Raw genomic sequence first — 19766 nt, 5'->3', positions numbered from 1 at the left:
TCCTGTAAAAGACAGCACACTCTGTAATTGGGCTTACAGCTGAATTCAAGTACTGTAATTTTCACACGAGGAGGCTGGACTGATGCTTTACGATCAGTGGTTTCGCCGTGTAGTTTGCTGCAACATTGCTCACATTTAATGTGCGGGTACACTGAGTTGGGTGACCATCCATCTCCTACAACGCAAAATTATGTTAATTTTCGTGTTTGCAGAACAAGCGAAACTAGATCGTTTCCAGAAATGACAAATGATGCAAATGGTCTTAAAAACACTTTTCATTTCTTTCTGACATTATAAATTATTCTGTGTGGCTGATGTCCCCTGCATTTGTTATTTTTCCATGTATGGTAGACTTTTTTGTCTCTTTAAGACCAAGTTATCCAGTATATTTGAGTTATAATTGAGCTGACATTTGGCTCTCGTGATGACTGCTCAGCTTTTAGAGCCTATTAATTAAGGTATTGGATTGTAGCTTGCTAAAGGCAGGTGAGAGGTCAGTCAGTGAAGCACATGTGCTGGAATCATTTGTAAGACAGTCTAGTACTTCTGCTGATTGTGATTTTCACTTACACGTACAGTATGTGGGGTTGCATGTGAAATTTAATCAATAGCATTATGAAGTAACCACTTTGGACTTTTAGTTTTATTTAGAACAAATCACACGTATTGTTATTAAACCTAAAATGTCAAAATGCACCATGTAGACACATTAGTTCATCAGCATCTGTTACCAAAAGTCATTTCTCAAATTCGGAAGTAATATAACAGGTGTTTTAGATACAGCTTTGTTTTTAATGCTTCCTGATGGTTTGTTAAAGTCTGGTCATCATTAATGTTTCAGAGCTCTAATGTGCAGCGAGGCACAGAGAGAGCGCTCAGCATTAAAATAAACATATTAACTGCAGCAATAATCTCTTATTTACAACAGCATTGCCTTATATTTTTTATGATCTTTATTTTTAGTCACCATTTTATCATCATCTGATATTGTTTCTGATTAGAGTAGGTGGCGCGCTCACAGGGATCATTTTGTGTGGAAGAAGAGTCAGGTAGCCTGTGAAACGCCCTCTTTGTTTTTTAGCCTGAAGCAGAAATCCCAGCCAGCTGACACAAAGAAACCCTCGCTGGATGATAGTTGTCTGTTTTAAGTTCAAACACTCATCTTAAAAAAAAGGAAAAGAAGGAAAAAAGAAACAATCATCATTTTTATTAATCTTTTAACAATGTGTAAAGTCTGAACCATGATACAATTGCCAAAAACTGGAGTGTTTCTTGAACTTTCTGACCATTTTTTTGCTACACCTGGCATTTTTGTGTAAGTTATTCAGGAAAAAAAACAAACATAAAATGACGTAGCTGTCTCAAAAACTGGCAAAAACCTCGTGTATCAAATACATTTCACTTGGTGTTACAGGGTTAAAATTAGAAATGTGTCTTTTTTTTTTCACTGATAAGAAGTTTACATGCCTAATTAAGACCACAAGCAAAACAATTATAAAAAACACACAGATGACTGATCTCCATCACTCATGCCGCCCTGTATGAGAGCTGAAGGCCACTTTAATACTGTAGATATTTTTATATTTGTCGTGTTTTTAACACCCAAATCCAACACTCTGGAACCTCTTTTCTTATTGTGACCTTTAACCCTAAAGTGTTTGTGTAAGGAGGTTGTCAAACCAGATGTTTTTTTTAGATGTTGCATCCATCACAGAAGCAGCTGGATCCACTGGCCTGCATGTATTTTAAAGCAGCTGTGCCATCCTGTCCCAGACACAACACATCATCCAGATGTGACTCCGATTATCGGCAATTGTGCATTGCGTGTAAACATTGATCAGTGGATGTGTTCAGGAGTTTTCCAGACATTTCTGAATCTCCAGTCATTTTTAAGAGGGCTGTTTGTGTTTTACCAATGCATTTATATTTTTTGAGTATACTGTACAGTGTCATATTTATGCTGTCTTTATTATTAGCCAGTAAGTGCCACTAGAGCCAGTTTAAATTCCAACATTTTACACAATATTTTATTATATACTGAACTACTAATAGCCACGATTTTTAATATTTAAAGTCTTCAATTTAAAAACAAAAATTTCCTCTAAAAGTTGGTTTAACAGATCTATAGAGCATGGACTCATTATAAAACATATCAAACTTCTGGTGTAACATTTTTCTGATTAAATTTGTGCAAAAGAAACAAAATGTTAAATGTATGAATGCTTAAAAAAAAAAAGCAGCTTCCTCATTTCCACACAATAATCAAAGAGACTAATTAATCTTTGACTTGGGGATCTGCTGAGAACACCTGGGTAATAGAGGGAAAAAACAGGTTGTCTTTTTGACTGTCGTTGGAAAAACTGCAGGCAGTCATGAGCTTTGGAGCTGAAGGACAGAACTGAAGGACAGGTAGCAGTAGAAACAAGCTCATCTGGCTGTGTTTCATATAAAAAGTAAATAGGAAACAGATCAGGGTTATCAGGACTACTGGGGGTAAAGCTGGTCATCTAAGCAGAAGGTTAGCAGTTTGAGGCTTCTTCAATCCAAATGTTCAAGTGTACACGATGCATTGGACATTTCTTCTTCACTCCCCTTTTTCACTCGCTATGTGTTTATACACCACTCCGCATTTAATCATTAGTTTCTCTTCTGCAGTGTGTCTTTTTTCCTGTCTGCCTACCCTCCACCCTAACAGATAGGTGCCCCTCCCTGAGCCTTCTTCTACTGGAGGTTTCTTCCTGTAAACCGGGAATTTTCCTTCCCACTCCTGCCAAGGCCTTGGTCATGGGGGTCACTGGATCGATGGGGTTCTCTCTGTTATTGTAGGGTCTTTACCTTACAATGTAAATCCCTTTAAGGCAACTATACAAAAACAGCTGAGCAATGATGCAATCAGTTTCAGATTGTGAATTATTTTCAGTGCTTGTTATCTTTGGTTCACAGTGTTAACATGTTTGCGATCAATTGACAAATTCTTGAAAATGTAGTTTTTTTACCGTAAGTTTAAGCATTCACAAACTTGCTACAGTTTAGCAATAATAGTAGTATTTATTCAGTTGCATCATTTCTAAACCCCAATAATTCAAAAAGCAGAGACACTTTGAATCTTCAAATTAAAAATTAATAAAGAAATAAATGAAGATAGATAATTTTGGTTTTTTATATCATTATCTAGAAGTTTTGAAATTTTAAGATGCATAAATAAAAACTGTAAATTTACGTTTAATTTACACTTTTGACACCAGTCTCAGTCATACTGTTGAGTCTTATTAGGTACCTCCCTGATATCAAATCATCTCAGAAAACACCATTTAAAATGTTGTGGGATTGAAAGATTAGTGTTTGCATGAGTTTATATAAGTTATAGACACTGTTAATATTGATCATTATTGCTTTATGATTGCCATTCACATTCTAGTAGAGATGGCACAATACCACTTTTTTTATGTCCGATACCGATATCCAGAGGTGTGGACTCGAGTCACATGACTTGGACTCGAGTCAGACTCGAGTCATTAATTTTATGACTTTAGACTTGACTTGAAAAAATGTTCTAAGACTTGTGACTTGACTTGGACTTTTACACCAATGACTTGGGACTTGAATTGGACTTGAACCGGTTTACTTGAAAAGACTTGATATTTTACCCCAAATATAAAATTTAACATGCATATTATATAGAGATTGAAAATGTGACGTCATTCACGGGTAGAACCGCAAAGGATTCTGGGAACTCGTGGCAAGCGGTACTAGCGCATGCAGGCTTTCAATTAAAATCAGTTATACAGCGATAAAAAGAAACACAAAAATGTCAAGAAGCCGTTGTATTATTAACTGCAATAGCCGGTCGCATGACAGCCACGGGAAGCCGACGAGTAAAGAGATCGGTTGTTATCGGATTACGTCGTTGAAGAGAAATTGTTCGAGCCATGTTTCCGAAGTAACAAAGAGGCGACTGGATTGCAGCCATTCAAAGAGCAAATATAACGTCCCAGAACACCAGCTCACAGGTTAGTCTGCTCCAAGCATTTCCACAAAGGTCAGTCTGCTGTTGTAGTTAATGCGTCATTTTTCTTAACATAATTGGTGATATAGGTTACAAGCAAGTCTGGCGCTGAACAGAAATTGTGGCGCTATGCTCCTTTGTTTATTGTGCATAAATAGTGAATTGTCCTGACACAATATTGCGTTTCGCTTCTGTTATTATGGTACATTGACAAAAACATATACTTTTATTCACAGGATAAAACAGGTTTTTTGTATCACTAATTGCCCAGTACGATTACAGCATACAATATTATTGTCACTGCTACATTTCTGTGATGGGTACCAGAAATTATTTCCACTACTAATTAATTACCATTGAGCTCAAAGGTCCTATTAATAAACGGTTAACGAATGTGTATTTATGACGACGATTTGTGAGACTGGTAAACTTTTAAAAAAATATCATTTATTTATGTATGATATTTTTGTCATGCGATTTTAAAGCCGGTCCTACAACCGCATCCAAGAATAACATGCAGCTTATCTCAGAACCGTCGGTGAAAATTATTCTTGGAGCTAGGTTTAATTGAGCTGCATTTTATAGAGGTGCAATTTCACAATTTGTGTATATTTTCTAAGTTCACTGTTTTGTCATGTGTTGAGAAAAACACAGATTTAAAAATTACATGGTCTAATATTTACATTTAGCATATAACTGCAACATCCTTTTTTCGTTTTTTTTAAAGACTCGAAAGGACTTGAAATTCAAAATTTCAGACTTGTGACTTGACTCGGACTTTTACACCAGTGACTTGAGACTCGACTCTGACTTGCCTGACATTACTTGAGACTTGACTTGAGACTTGAGGATAAAGACTTGAGACTTACTTGAGACTTGCAAAACAATGACTTGGTCCCACCTCTGCCGATATCATAAATTTGGATATCGGCCGATACCAATATGAATCCGATATACTGTGTTTTTTAATAAATAAAACTGTTTTTTTAAATATCTTGCTGCATTTTGTATAAGTTCAAACTCAAGTTAAAAAAATAAACACTAAAGCTATTCTGTTACACCTGTATGCAAAAAATACACTGCACCCAAAATATTTCATAGTTCAGCAATACTGATCAATCTAATAAACTTAAACCTACTCCATCCTCCCTATTCTGGTATTTTAAAGAGAACTTAGCAGAAATATTAAGCAGCCTAACTAATAGGGTTGAAACTCCCAGCAAAAAAAAAAAGAAAATAGGGAACCACCCTCCACCTCGTGATGCTTAATCGACGTAATCAACTTTAATTTGATGCAGTGTGAAACAAAATGAACAGAAATAAATTATTTTTCAAGAATAATTAAATAGATTCAACATCTTTCTTCAACAGAACTGCAGACTGCACAGATGGTACCTTCCCAAAGGAAAAAGTACTATAGCTTACTAGGGTATATTAGACTTAACAGTTACTATATACAGTAATGGACTTCTATACATTTTCCATCAGATTAAAACTGGGTGTATTCAGATTCAGATAATTAATTATTTAAAACTAGACATTTTAAATGAGAATAAGAAAGAAAAGTATGTCTTTGTGCCACCTTTTCCCTGTTAATGCCCTATCGGCCCCCCTGGCTAAACTTTGCTAGATCCGCCCCTGCACAGTTACCAGCCGTCAGCTACGTAGAAAAAGATCCTCGAGTAGAAACTAATATTAAATAAATTCTAACAACAGCTGATCAAGCTTAAACGTCCTGCTGTTGTTCAGCCGATGGTTTCCTCTTTCTGGCACGAAGTGGGTCAAAAACAAGCAAGAGAGACGGTCAGAGACGACAGAAAAGCCGATCAGCTGATCATTGATCAGTTTCACGATTAAAGTAGCAGCAGGAGAGGGAGGGAGAGAGAAGAGGCAGTCGCTCCATATATCAGTTGTTAAGCTTAACGCTGGAATGCTTTACAAACATTCAGAGATGAACTTACACACTTGCTTTACTTCTCTCTGGGATAACTTTCTCAGAGATGAAATACTCAACCAGACCACCGACAGGTCTCGCACGCCACAGCCGCTCTATCACGTGATGCATACTGCTCCGACGTGCCATGTCGCAAGTTTTGTGAGGTGCTTTTTTGATATTTAATGGATCGGATTACATTTTTTATTTCTCTCCGATATCCGATCCAGTAATTTAGGTCAGTATCGGACCGATACGTAATATCGGATCGGTCCATCTCTACATTCTAGCACACATTAATTGCAACGTAGCTAAAGAAAATCCACATATAGTCCACATTTTTGTCTCACTGTAAACATGAATACTTTTATTGATTATATTTAGAAACAGTTGCATAGTACAAAGTAGATCAAGTGCAAAAGAAGCTTCCAAAACTCCTGAGACAGTAGTTTATAGTGCATAATGTTACAGTTGTCCACATTACTCCTAATACAGTTTTTTGCTGCATCCACACAGCATATTGCACAAATTCACTCAAATTCTCCACATTAAAACAAAACAGAATCCAGTGCAGTCGAGCAGTCGTATCAGATTGTCATAAAAGCTGATTTGACTCAAATGAAATGTGGAACAAACGCAGATTTCAGTGTCTTGAGACTGACAGTGCAATTACCGAACGCCACACATCTCCCACTAATTGTTTCTACCCCGACTGACAAAAAGAACAAAAAAATGCTTTTCAGCAACATCCGGCAACACACATTGCACCTGTGCTCATATAGCGCTCATCTCACTCAAACTAAACGTGTACATTATGTGCTATTGTGCAAATATAGCATCAGTACTCGTGTGCACAACACTTCCACAAATAATGCAAATCTAACGCCTCCTACTCGCTTTCTTTTGCATAGATAAAAAGTAAACATTAAGTCGTTTTGATTGGACAAAATACCTCCTGCTGTGATAATAACTACCTTGATTTTTAAAGTGTGCATCACAATCAGAGTGCAATTTAAAGATTAATAATAGATTACTGAGGTAGCGCCAACCCCACAGTACCTTTTTGTACATTTTAAAAAACCTCTTTTTTTATGCTAACACATAAGAAGTGTACAGTGAACCAGAGCTTTAATCCAAATTATTTAGTGTTTTAAACATTTTTGAGAAACCCTGCCATAAACAGAAGCATAAAAAACACTCACATACACTCACCAAATGATACTGTTAAAAATGCGTTGCACACTGTTGTTGTGACTGTTGTTTATTTTACTATAATTTGTGTTCAACGCTTCGTACCCACATATCTGCGCTTTTAAAATAAACATTACGTACTTACTTATTAGACGTAATGTTGATGGACATAAATGTCAAAGAACTTACTTGATGCTTGCAGCGCAGGTAAAATTAAAAACATTTGTCATTGCACTTAAATATCAAATTTAGCTTGTTTCAAGTAATCCAGCCAAACTGATTGTCGACAGTTTGATTGAAACAAAGTTTTACATGAGACAAATTTATTTTAAGGTTAAAAAAATAAGAAAATAATGAGAAGAAAGAAATGTCAATTCTATTCAAATATTAAAATCCTCATCTAAAGAGGGATAAATTGCTAGCATTACTACTAATAATTATACTATTTCATATTTACTGGTTTTTGTTTGTATTTTTCCTTTTTCTCTAATTTCCAGAAATGTACATAAATCTCAGTGATGAGGCGATGGATTTATTTTGGTGTGTTTGTGTGTGTGTGTGAGGGAATAATCTAAGCTGTGACCTACATTAAAATCTAGCGCAGATGTTTCCTGAACAGATGCGCAGAGCCCCTCTAAACACACACACACACACACACACACACACACACACACACACACACACACACACACACACACACACACACACACACACACACACAGTCCACTGTAGCATCCTTCAATCTGAGTTTCCGCTTCACAGTATTCAAGAGTCTGTTTGTTTACTTCATTCAGAGTCATCTGTCTTCTTGTTTCTCTCTGTCGTCAGACTGATAACGACGTTCTCGGGCGCACAGGGACCTCTGCGTCCTTTAACAAGTCCAGGCAGTTTTAACCGTCCACTGTCAGGTTGTCCACTGACAGAAGTTGTTACTGTGTTTGCTTTCTAACAACGGTTAACAACGGTGGTTGATGATGTTGTAGTCCTGTGTGAAACGGGCGTCATCACTGACTCAGAGTCTTTTAGTCGGTGTCTCCCAACGCGAGGCAGATTTGAAGCCTTAAAAGAAGAGATGGAGAGGACGTTAGAAATAGCCCAGTAATGATGTACACATCAGTATACGTAAAGACAAAAATATATATATATATATAGGTGTTCATAAGTTTCTGTTGTTATAACAGGAGAAACTGAATATTTTTACCACCAATTGCTCAGATTTAACTGTGTTCTAGTTTACTGCATATACAGTTTGGTTTCCTGCAAGGGTATATATCCATTTTTCTACACATTTTGTGATGCTGGAGATGTTGTTGATCTGGAGGAGCTGAAGGCAGATTTTCAGGATCAGATCATGTGCAGAGACTCGAGCATTTGTAGGGCTCTGAGCTAAGCCTGACATTAATTATCACAGAGCTCAGCGTTACTGTATTGCCTTCTACGCTATACTGTAAGCTCCCAATCATGCTGCTCATAGATGGTACAATGATAGCAGAAGGAACACACACACACACAATCAACCCCTGACAGACAAGAAAAATTCCCTGCAACCCCCAAAACACCCAAACTGCAAAACAATCAAGCTAAACACAAGCTGCTGTTCCAATCATGAACACAACATCTCCTTTCCTTTCCTTTCCTCCATCATCCCACCATTTTTGTTTCACCCAACAAAGTGTTTTTTTTCCCACGCTTTATTTTTCTCTGTCCTGTTTGTAGCCAGAGAGGAGGAGGAGTGGTGGTGGCTTGAGAAGGTGGAGAATGATGGGGGTAGTGGTGGAGTGTGTGTGTATATGGGGGGTGGGGGGGGGGACTGATGAGGTCGTCATGGCAACCCCACATTGGCATGCCCCTGATTGGAGTATGTGGTGGCTAATTATTCAGTGCATATGCTTAAAAAAAAAACAATAAAGTAGGACGTATTGAAATGCAGAGCCGAGCATCGCGTTGTGTGTGATTAACATATGAGCCCAGCGCCGCTTTTGAAGAGAGCAGCCTCGTTTCCAGCACTTAGTGTATAGCCAACATGCGATTTTAGTGATGCAGTGGTGATGTTTTTAGTAACATTTGATCTGTATGTTTAATTTTTTTTCAGTTTATGTTAAAAAAAAATCACATCTGCAGTCATTTAATCGTTAACTTTGGTGACCCTTCTTCATCTTATTGGATAGCGGCATCTAAACAAATGCACGGGAAGGTTAATACTTGTGTATGATGTGATGATCAAGCCAAACTTTACATTGAGGCTGAAACAAACAAACAAACAAGAACAGCATGCTAATGGCCCTTTGAGCGCTGGCATGGCAGGCGCAGTATATGTGTGTGTGTGTGTGTCAGAGGCAATGGGGATGGAGGGTTTGCTGTGTGAAAGAAACCAAAAGGGTATGGGTTTGTAGGAGGGGGGTTACGGTAACAATGGCCGGCATTGTTTACCAATCTCCCTCGTCCATTAATCAGGACGATCCGGCTCTAATTGCCGTTTTGGTTAAGCTGGTCTCCAGACCCCCGTTCCCTCCACTGGCCTAAATAATGGCGTTACGCCACAAGTGCCGCCACACATTGGGGAGGACAATGTGTCGCTTGTCTGAGAGCCCAGGATAGGATCCCCACCCTCTTCTCTTCCCCTCCTTTCTTCGTGCCCCCTGCGCCCCCCAAAATAAACCTTACATAGAAACACAAAGAAGGCCTCTCACTATTGAGATCTCACTGTCGCAGGCTCCCCTCTCCCTGTCTGTCTGCCCCCCCACACCCAATCCGACTTCACTCCCCCCTCCTCTGATTTTTTTTCTCACCCACTACAGTTTTCAACATATAGGAGCTTTATTCTTTCCTGCCAGCTTTAGCTTTAGAGTTGTGGGCTCAGTGATCAGGTAGAAAAACCACATGGGAGGCAATGATTTAAATTCCTGTTAAACTATTTGAATGAATTTACACTGTCCTGTGAACTCCTCTTGACTCCAAATTAAGGGATTGTTCACATGTTCACACTTCAGTATGTGACCTCTTTAGACGCAAATACTGGTGATCAAAGCATACTTGCAAACCCCCCAAAAAAGTAAAACATAAGACTAACATTGCATAATCTTACTGAAAAGCACCACATTTTGATGCAAATTCGAGGTAATTAAGTGTGTTTTTTAATAAAATCTCAAATGCTAGAGCTCCCTTCCTTTTTAGAAATCAGTGTAAGTTAATTAAATTGTCAGATAATTCATGTGGCTACACACCAGCTCATGGATTGTATGCTCGTAATGCTAAAAATAAATAACAAGCCAGAGGAGCTAATATGAACGTAATCTGAGAGCTTCATTTGCGAGCAACAAATGAACAAAACAGAGGTGATATTTTGGGTTATTTATGTCCGTTATTTAGGTTAATTTGCATGTTTCTTCAAAAAATCGGTGCAGCAACACCATTTCTTTGTCAGGCTTTCACACCACAGGGGTTAACTGCTTGTCTGAAGGTTGAGATATTTCTCAGATCCTGTCAAAACCCAATGGTTGGCATCATAATGCATCTTCGTGAAGCCAGAAAAGACAGCATGACCTTTCATCAAATCCGGACAAATTGCGACGTGACGTGTCGTTTAAGGGTTTGAGGTCTTAATTTCCACAAGGAGCGTGCTTTCGTCTGCGAGCCAAATAGGAAACGTGCTGCACATGTGTGAAAACTGTTAAGTGTGAGATTTATGAAGAATGCTGTGTTGCTAATTATGGCTCCTCGAGGGTGTGAGGGAGCATGTAGGTGTTTTTTGGTTTTTTTTCTTCTTCTTAACATCATCAAATGAAGCTGTCTGCACGTGCACGCGGCACAAAAACCACGTGGATGTTCCACATGCAGAAATACCACCACTGGTGCAAATGATAACTCTTTGTAATCACAAAAAAAAAAGGCGCTGGTATAATTTAATGTTGCCGAAGCAAAGCAATCCTAAGAGTTTTCCGCAAAATGGTCGGTCTGCAGCGTGACGACGGGCACAGCGAAAAAGCGACGCGGGAACCGCAGCTGCCCCTAAAAATGCCATCTTGTCGACACTCAAAAGCCACGGGCAGCGCGCTTTCCTCCTATCTCATCCCTTCCTGCATGTCTCTTGGGGCGATCTCTACAATTAACACACTGGCAGTAATTAACACTGTCTTGAGGCGACCAATGGCGCGGAAACGATCGGGACCAACATGAAGTGGGGGGAAGGTGCAGCGCTGGCTGTTCACCGCTCAGCTGCCATTTTGTGCCAGTCTTAACACCTAAGATGGTGGCAGGACTGTGACTTGCCGTGTGGAAGAGGAGGACAAACTGGCACGGGAGGGGTCGGAGAAGAGGAGGATTATGGGATTGAAGAGGGAGTCTCTTATTTTCACTCTTGTAGTCGGTGCATTGCTGAACGGTTACCAAGAGAGGTAGGGAGGGAGAAAGAGGCATGATCGGCAGATAGCTGCCCTACACGCACCGCACATAGAGGAGCAATTCTGCCACACATGGACGCACAAAGACGCACACTCACATCACAGAGGAAGAATAAAGTGTTTGTACAGTGTGGACGCCAAACACAACACCCTGTGTTGGTCTGCTCGTTAAAGAAAAGAAAAAAAACGTGTCATTTACATGTGCTTAATATACACAGCACACATGTGCCCATGCATGAACACACACACACACACACACACACACACACACAAACAACACAGCCGTTCTCATGGTATGGTCTGCCCCTGAGCATGCAAATGACATTCATTATGCAAATGCATACAAATCAGAACCAACCATCTGAGAATCGAAGCTGGGAAAAACCACAAAGAATAAAATTAAATGAGGGGGGGGAGTGGAGGGGTGCTGTTTTTGGGTGGGGGGGTTACAAAAGTAAGACGGAGCGTGGTGGTGAAAGTGGAGAAAGTACAGTGCGGTCAACCAAAAATAGACAATATAAGCTGCTTCATTAGGCCACAGATACCCAAAGCTGGATAAAAGTCGGTTTTCCGTGTGCAGATGCCAACGAACTCGTACATTTCAGGATCGGCTCAGTAAAGAGGATCTTCCCCAGCAGCCTCATGACTGCTGACGAGGCCCAGATAAACATGCTTTGTGCTTTGTTACATTAATGAAGTCGCGATGGAGCGTAAGAGGTTTGAGAGGAGATGCTGTACATGTGGCTTTAAAGATTTCTATTAAGTATTTCGACAGAGTTACACCAAAGGTGGGATGAGGCATGCGCACACATACACACACATCATCTTTCCTCACTGCCCCTCACTGCTGCCTTGTTTGTGACCATTTCTTTCCTTTAGCAGAAGATCAGCTGCAGAGTGGCATCAACTGGAGTGGAAATGATCCAAATGATGGCAAAGTGCCGCTAATTGCCTCTCAAGGTGGTCTTTGTTTTGTTTCACCTCTCTCGCCACAGCCGCTGCCTCTATAGGACGAGCTCTCTAAAACCCCAGAAGGGCTGCAATTACATTATCAGCCTTTATGAAATGAATCATCCAAACTATTAAAAAAGAGAAATGAAGCCAAACACTGATGAGTCTGAATCTCTCGGCTGGAGATTAGTTTCTGTATTCATGGTCAAAAAATACACGCTAAATAAATGAAAAAGGCCATTATGGGAGGGTGATTGGGAGATACCAACATGTTCTCCTCCCAGGGTGTCACATGCAGCTGGTGCTGCAGGGATCTAACCCAGCCTGGCAGGTGTGTGAATCAAACACCTCTACTATGACCACTGCGACAGAAACACCACATTTGTGCAGATTATCTGGTACAGCTGAGCAAACTCAGCTACCCTAACTGAACAATTGTTTTTGTTTTAGGGTTTTTAAAAAGACTTATGGTCTAAAATGTGCTTATTTTTTTAAATAACTAGATTATTGAGCTAAATTGCTGAGTTTATTCTCACAGCCAAAAACCCTTAAAGCACCTGGCAAAGAAACTTGATTTCACAAGAAACTCGACTGGATCTGACTTCTGATCGAGTGGAGAAAAGAAGACAAAAATGCTGCTATATTACTGCGGACCCGTAATTAGCAGTTTGGGATTGGCCACAAAAAGATTTGAGATAATGAAGCTATCTGAAAAGGTGAAACTAACCCTGGAAAGTGGCTTGTCCTGAAGCGTCAGCATCAGCTGTTTGGAAAGAGTTTGCAAAACAATTTCTTGCAGAGACTCTGAATACATTTAAATTGATCTCAATCGCTTTGGACTTCCTAAAATTGAGGAACACCAATTAAGATCTTTTACTTTCCTAGAGGAAAAGTTCGTTATGGATGTCAATCTGTAAGATCGTTTTGCCAATTTTGGGGCTAATGAGTCATTTTACAGTTCACTGTGAATTCAAGTTCACATTTGGCAAGGACAAGAGAAACCTAAATGTTGCACTCACTCCTGAATGTCAGTCGGAGCTACAGAACGAGAATATCCACGCACTCACTCACCAACCAGCACGAGAACAAATGCAGCAGCACAGGCTACACCCACCACTGTACTATTGCAATGGTTTGTATTGACAACAAGCAGATCTCAGGCATTTTGTGCAAATCAAACACTTATTGTCTTTTTTGCCTCCAGATCCTCCATGAGACACAACACCCCCCTCACCCCCCCTTCTCGTTAGCCCTTATGTAACACAGCATCATACCTTCACGTCATCGCTTAGCAGGATCTTTTGTCCACCTCCCGTCCTCCCGTGCTGCTTCTTTATGTCTCATTTCTGTTGTTTCCTTTTTCCTGTGCAGGCGTGTAATGGGATTCTTGTTACTTTCGGTTATCTAGCTTTATGAAGAATGTACGTCACTCATACAGCTAGATAACCAAAGATAACAGACAACCCCTCAGGCCTGCGTACACCGCTCTCCTCCAGCAACGCTCAGACACACACACACACAACCTCTGATACACCTGTGAGGACAAACAGCGACAGGGGAAAATGCATTAAAGAGCTAATTCAGCAAGACAAAGCTAATTTCCTCCGCCTGCTGCACCGCACGCATTCCAGAGGTGGAAATAATGATAATAATAGTCATATATCTGGAGTGTTAATTGATCACATGGTGTTAAAAACACCTCAGTAAAACGATATGAAAAACAAAGCATGACTAAAGATTCACAGGGGATTCTGCTGGGAAAGCACATTTTCCGAGCTATTAAGTGTTTTTTATATGACTGAAATGTGAGCGTATTCTTTGAGGAATTCAACACAAAACGTTACAGCCGGCCATCCAGTGAGCTAAAGACAACAACAGTAAAAGTCTTTACGAGGGGGACGGAAGCAGGATGTAAAAATACCCCTGAGGTGAGTCATACACACAAATATCTTTCATAGGGTCCTAAAGGGAAATCCAGAGAAAAATAAGCATATTTGTTTGTGTTACAGCAGGTAAACACAAAGGTGTGTAAAGTCTTACATGGAATTATTGTAATCCTTAAATTGGTATTCATTATTGTGAAAGAAAGCATTTTCAAGCTGGTGTTAAAATCGAAAACTGTGGCTGAACATTACTAAAATATTACTAATGCAAACTTCCACAGCCTTAAAATATTTCCTGGTGACTTTTGTTTAAAAGAAGTGAAAAATCACTTCAGTTTTATGTAAATATCTACAATCTACCAGCTATAGAACAAACAAACAAAAGCTTTACAAGAAGGTTAAAGGCTTAAAAAATATAAGGGGAAAAAAAAATCTAAAGGCACTGTTGAATGTGTGGTTTTTATTTAATTATTATTTAGAACCATTAACATCAGACTCCACTTTTTTATTATTTAAAATAATAGAAGATACAGCCTGTGTGTGACATCCTCCACTGATTTATTTATTTATGGAGTTTTGCTGTCATCATTTTAATAATTACTCATTCCTATATTTCTAGATCATTTTGTGAAATAACAGAATAGTCACATAATTATCCAAATGCATAACATCGCATCTCTTTTTAACGTTACACTGTAAATTAAAAAAAGAAAAAAAGGTTTTCAATATTTTTTCATGAAGTCTTTGTTGTGTGTGGGGTTTTTTTTATTGGCTTTTAGCGAGAAAGCGAGGATGACGTCACAGGCATCGCTGGCTTTCAATTAATGCGTTAGCAGCGAGGTGTGATGCCTAATTAACACACACGCGCGTACACACTCAGACACGCTATTATGGGGAAGATGTTCTTTGATGCAACATCGTGAAAATAGGCCACAGCTCCCGTCCTCACATCAGTGTCCGCAAAACACACAAAGAGCAGAGCAAACAGGGTGTTTGTTTGCCGGGTTTTTTTATTAAAATAAAAATAAACATGCTTTACGTTTTATTTTGCCCCTGCTCCAAGAGATTTCCGGTAAATGAAGAGAAGTTTTGGGTTTTTGGGGGGGATTTTTTTTATTTTTCCAGGGGCATCCACTGGTGGAGATCATAGTGTGGAGGCCGTGACGTGTTAACATCACTTCGAGGTTCTCACACCTAAACAGTGTGGTTTTGTGATTGTGATTCATTTTCTCCCCCATCTGCTGTGTGTGTGTGTGTGTGTGTGTGTGTGTGTGTGTGTGTGTGTGTGTGTGTGTGTCTGAATAATCGTAATATTCCACTTCCTTGTTAGCTGCACTGTGTGTATGTCGGATTTCTGTCTGTAGTAACGCCTGTGACAAAATCATTTACCTGTCACCTGACAGAGAGGAAAAAAAAAATTTATTTTTATTTTTTTTGATAAATAACTCTATTTTAAAATGTTAATATTTTCATTTCAAGTGTATTGTTTAGATTTCTATGTTAGGTGTTAATTAAAGATATCCACACATGGTTTATGATTTTAAACAGCTGGACAATAATTAACTTTTTTAAAATTATTTTAATTAAATATTTTAATCGGCTATATGTATTCATTTACTGTTTATGTAGGCAGCGCATGGGCTGATGCATCGTTTAAAGAGGCAAAAAGAGATAGTTTCATTCGAATAGGTTTTCTGTCCCTGAAGGGAAATTACACTGAAGTTTCTGTTAGAGGTAACTTGGCAGCGATGCTGTATAAAATGTTCTGCTTTAACAGATTTCTGGGACCATAAAAGGCTGTAAATGATGAAAATTTGTGCTTCCCTAAAGATTGTTTTTTTTGTTGTTGTTGTTGTTGTTGTTTGTTGGTTTCTTTGGGGGGGGGGGGTATTTCCAAGAGTCACCGCGTTGCTGCTGCTGCGGATCTTTCGTTTAGGTGTTGGTGAAGAAGATAAACAGACGGGTTTTTTTTTTTTAACGTTTTTCTTAAACTGCAATCCAGTTTAAATCACCTGCAGAGTCATCGGGAAGTGAAGATGGTGGAATCATTTATATTCACCTGGAGGTTGGAGAAGAGCCTGGAGTTCCTTTCTGTTGTTTTTAAATGTGAGTTTCTGCAGAAAAAAATGTTAAAGAAAATCAGTTATTTGAATAAAACTACGACAAATGTAATAATAACGGACTGACTTTGAACTCAATTCCACCACGTGAATGGGATCCCTCTCCTCACTCTGTCGTTGGAAAATCCCTGGAAAGCACCCTGGGTGGGAAATCTGCCTACTCGGCTCCTGACAGCTACAAACTGGGCCTGTGTGTGTGTGTGTGTGTGTGTGTGTGTGTGTGTGTGTGTGTGTGTGTGTGTGTGTGTGTGTGTGTGTGTGTGTGTGTGTGTGTGGTGCGCAGTCATTCAGCCGCACCTGCAGCTTAACTGACTCTGCACCGGCAACGCTCCTGAGGTGTTGCAGCGGTCCCACTTCAAATTAGCAACTTATCCACTTGTGCATCAGCTGACTTCTCACTTGTGATGCACTTCCGTCACCGGGACACGGCGTGAATGTAACCTGTGGGAGGAGGTCAGTGAACGCTTGATCGTGCACCTGGATTCACCTGTTCAGTTTAACTGCTGAGTCATATTGACACCTATATGCCGGTTCCTGTTTCTTATGTTGCAGGACCACCATCACTACCACCTGGTCCTTTGCTGTACATGTGCACATGTAAATTGTGCTGTTCTGGGGTTCAGTAATGAAGAAGACAGCAAATAGATCCTTTGCACGTGTTTCTTTTGCAATCAGAACAGTTTTTATTGAAGAGAGGATCTAGAATGAGCTCCAAATGAGGGAGCATCTTTTTGGAGGAGCTGCGCGTAACATTTCAATGTCAGTCAGATGTTAAAAAGTCCAAACACACACATGAAGTCTGATTCCCTCTCACACAGATTAAGCGGGCCTTATGTAAGAGCTCTCCGGGCATAGCGCTATGCTGGCACCGGGGTGTATAATCCCGGGCTACATGAAGCCCTGCAGGAGCGCTGCTGGGTTCACGTACAGTAATCACCTTGGCCTTTTTTCATGCTTGCTTCACTGCTTAGCCTTTCCAGTGCGTAATCGGCTGACAGCAAACAGGCCAAACAACACAAGGCTGCAAAAGGCTATGGCGCCCGAGGCCACTCCAACACCATCACCAACACAGGCCGGTGTTAGGCTCTCACTACCACATTATGATTACATATTAGATCAGTTAGAGGAGAACTTATGTTCCTCCAGTCTGTGAACTCTTGAAAATGACGCAACGTGAACTTATGCACAATAACAACACAGCATATGGTTGATCCAAGGTCGGCATCAACGGAAAAACGGAATAGTCCAAAAAGTAAATTCAATGTTGCTTCGTTTGCGTCAGTAAACACCAACCCACTGCTACCAAAGAGTCACCTTTTAGACAAAGGTGGGCTAAACAGAGGGAGGGGAGAGGAAAAAGGGGATCTCAGTGACCATTAATCCCGAGCGTGCAACATAAAATTTTATACCAACAAACGAGAGAGAAAACTTATCGAAAACAGATCACCTGTGACCAACCGTAAGTCAAGAAAAACCCGCTAAACTCACTCCTGCGGTCAGATTTGTGCACACATGTGCTTTCTGGTGCCAAACAAAAGTGTTTGCAGCCACAAGTGAAACTACACGTCTGCGCTGCTGCCATCGTACCATCGTTGGAGCCTTTATCTCAGATGCTGATGGTGCGCATCGTCCGCGCATCTTTTATCTTTTATCTATCAAAAACAAGCCTCACTTGAAGAAAATCTCAAAGCTTTGCTGCGCCTTACGAGTCCTCACTTCATGCACAATGGGGACAAACACATCAGCATGTTGTACCCTTAAAGCCCTCAGTGCTGCTCGGCTCCTGCAGCTTTCTGTTTTTTTTTTAACCCCGAGTCGTGCCGTCACACACACACACACACACAAATCACTTATTACACAAAACACGGTTCTTACTTTCTCCTACACGGGTGCAGCAGGGTGTGCTGCACTGGGTTCAGCTGAGCTCCTGGAAAGCGCTGGTCTCTCCGGACGTGCGGCATGCTGGGAGCCAAATGAGCGCGTTCATGAGCGGCGTACAGAGCTTTGTGGCGACGACGCATCGTGACGTCCCACCGGCCCCGTCCATTTTTAAAAATTTTACGGGTCCTCTTTATTTTTTTCTCTCCACTCACATGTCGTCAGACGGCTTCCCTCTACATCCACAGCCCCGGTCCTCCCCGCGGCACACGGGGGAGTTGGGGCTGTCCGCCAGGATGGCTACATCTCCAGCACCGTTGTCTCCAAGTGGTTTAACATCTCATTTGTCCAAAATCATATACGCTGTCCAAGGCCCACCCCCTTGTGAATCAGTGAGGTAACACTGTTCCCACCCTCTGAGATTTTTGATATTATGCAAGACGGACGATGTAATTATCATGCGAACCTATAGGAGCGACTCTCACGCCCCCCAACAGACGCATGCAGAAGTGCATGGTGGCACATCACTCATCCATCAACCAAACATCCCTCTAATTCCTATAGTGTGTGTGTGTGTGTGTGTGTGTGTGTGTGTGTGTGTGTGTGTGTGTGTGTGTGTGTGTGTGTGTTATATGTGTTGATTCTTATTCTTGTAGCATCTCTCTGTATCTTTGCAATAGCATTATAAATAACTGCTATAAATTATAGCAGCACCACAGCTGACAGTCAAAGGAATGCAGTCCCCGTGTCCCCGTGTGTCCCTGTATTTTTATGTTCAGCATCCTGAGGATATTCCCACTATATTTAATATATTATTTGAGTCAGTGGGCCTAAACAGGAGCTTGTATCTACTTCTCAATAGTGCAGCCTGTAGCAGAAGCAAAAACATACTCTCCTGCACGGCTGAATATGGACATCATTTGAGCCTGCCTTGTTGCTTAGTGTTGAAATGTTTCAAAGGTGATGCTGTCTGCAGCTGAAACTTGTAGACAGACTTGAGAGGCGCTTCGGCTTGGCTAATTACCATGATAATCACGCCAGAAGTCTTTTGAATCCGTGAAAGACGAGAATCCTCTCAAACGTAATTGTATAGGATCTCAATATGTCTGTATGCACAGCCTAGACGTGCTCGACATTTGCATAAATGAAGCTAACCCAGCCATGTTGGTCTGTCTAGAACACACCAAGTGTGTAAACTCCATCTACCAAGTCCTTAATGAATCGCTGATAACGATTCTAGCTCTACTCTACACAACAAAGTGCTTCCATTCATGTTTTAATTAAAGGATACAATTAAATTTATTTTTGTGCTTTGTGGGACATTTTGATGAGAAGCCCGCTTGAAGCTCCTCTCCTTGCATGCTGCAGATACTCTGAGCACACTGTTAGATTTGTAGTTTCATC

General features: G+C 40.4%; 1 long non-coding RNA gene across 1 annotated transcript; it reads right to left on the bottom strand.

The window, feature by feature from the left end:
- Positions 1–6277: 6277 nt before the first annotated feature.
- On the bottom strand, positions 6278–18691 carry LOC113015374 (uncharacterized). The gene is made up of 4 exons (XR_003271090.2): positions 18360–18691; positions 16424–16478; positions 13756–14015; positions 6278–8189 (listed from the first exon to the last, which is right to left on the bottom strand). It is a non-coding gene; the product is annotated as an uncharacterized LOC113015374 (long non-coding RNA).
- Positions 18692–19766: the final 1075 nt, after the last annotated feature.

This window comes from Astatotilapia calliptera, chromosome 22, assembly GCF_964374335.1.
Source record: "Astatotilapia calliptera chromosome 22, fAstCal68.1, whole genome shotgun sequence".
NCBI lineage: Eukaryota > Metazoa > Chordata > Actinopteri > Cichliformes > Cichlidae > Astatotilapia > Astatotilapia calliptera.
This window is presented reverse-complemented; position numbering and strand designations above follow the sequence as displayed.